This window comes from Condylura cristata, unplaced genomic scaffold (genome assembly GCF_000260355.1).
Source record: "Condylura cristata isolate star-nosed mole 26May11 unplaced genomic scaffold, ConCri1.0 scaffold00022, whole genome shotgun sequence".
NCBI lineage: Eukaryota > Metazoa > Chordata > Mammalia > Eulipotyphla > Talpidae > Condylura > Condylura cristata.
Genome location: NW_004567123.1, coordinates 18,464,412 through 18,466,276, shown reverse-complemented (window position 1 = coordinate 18,466,276; position 1,865 = coordinate 18,464,412).

Below are 1,865 nucleotides of genomic sequence, written 5' to 3'. Positions count from 1 at the left end.
CTTCCTATATAGATTGTATCTGATATGAGAATAAAACAATCAGATTACTTTTTTTCCCCTTTTAACACTGGGTTCAAAACACATTCAAAGTCTTGTTTCCTTGAATTGTATAATTATTCCAATAAAGTAGCAAAGACTCGATTCCCTTTTTTAAATTCCTCTTTGGAAACAATCCCCCAAAAAAAGTCTTTTAAAAGGAAAGAAAAATCTAAATGAAAGTGACTGCCTCTGCTTACTATAATTCTTTGGTAACTCCTCACAGTGACAGAATTGAAATCTCTGGAAAATTCAAGCCTTACAAATAACCCAAAGACCTTCTGCACTTGATGAATTAGTGAATGATTAAATTCAAATTTTAATGTTAAAAAAGTTTTTATTTGAAATAGTCTTATATTTACAGAAGAGTTATAAGGATAGTACAGACATCTTATGTAACCATTATTTTCTGTGTGTTTTTTTTAAACTGTAGTACAAGGAAAAGAAGTCCCAGGTGACAGTTGTACTGCAATCCTAGAAAGAAATCAACTATAACAGATCCATGAAGGAAAAAAGAAGAGAATTAAAAAAACTCAAAAATTTGGAAAAGGAACATCTTTTCAGATTCTTGAGCAGTAAGAAGATCATAAAAGGATATAATGCACTATTTATTGCCTCAATATTTGAAGGCATTCAATAGAATGCCTTCTAGAAAAAAATTCACTTAAATGGACACAAAATATAATAGAAAATTGGAACAGTCTTGTAACTATTAAAGGAATTGAATCTATATTTTAAAAACCTTCCCATGAAGAAAAATTATGTCCAAAATGTCAGTGAAATCTACAAGATTACTGAGACATAATAGCAACAATTTCTTCCAAAGACTAGAAAAAGAGGTAACATCCCCCAGTGACATGAAGCCAAAAGAATTCTGATACCAAGGGAGAAGAGGAGGAACAACAAAAATCTCTAAATTTATTTCATCTAATTCCAACTGATTTTATTAATAAGGTCTCATTAATTTGTTGCAACAATGTTGGGAACACCTAGTACCCTACATCTCAAACTTGAGCTTCCGTATCCCCTGGAAGATTTGTTAAAATACATACTGCCTGCCCTACCAGAAAAGTTTCTCCTTCAGAAGGTTTAGGGTGAGGCCCGAAAATATTTTATTTTTTTATTTATTAATGTATACAAGAACTGAAGTGCAGGTCAGAGGTGTGGGGGCTAAGAGGATTCACCAGAAACAGAGTGGGGATCAGAACAGGCAGACCAACTGAAATACACTGCTGAGGGGAACAGCAGGTGGGACAGGAGAGATCTGCTGCGTCATGTGGGCCAGCTCCTGGGCTGGGGGATTGAACTCATGCTGCAGAGGCTAGCAATATGGTGGTAATGCTGAGACTTTTGCCCTAGGCCACCAGGGAGGCCCTAAGAATGATTTTATAACAAGTTCTTTGATGATAGTGACACTCTTTGGTGATAGTGGCGTTGCTGAGCACACAGAGCATATGTGAGACACAGTGGCTCCAGCAGTTTTTTTTTTTTTTGTTACAGCAGTAACCTCATTTAGGACATTTGGATCAACTTGAAATGTTGGGATGGTTTCCCCTAAAATCTTCCAGTTTAATTCTCTAAGGATGTTTTACAAATGTGTTAAATAGGCCAACATTGTTACTCAAAAAATAACTGAAAATATTTTCCAAATGAACTTCCTTTTCAGCTAGACTTCTCATAATCTACTTTGCACTTTTAAGATAGCCTACTAACTTTGATAAGTTAAAATAAGTGGTATGGGCCCTCCCTGGTGGCGCAGCGGGTTAAAGCACAGCACTGAGAATCTGAAGCCACTTCCGCATGAGTTCGATTCCCGCCTGCCGCCTGCC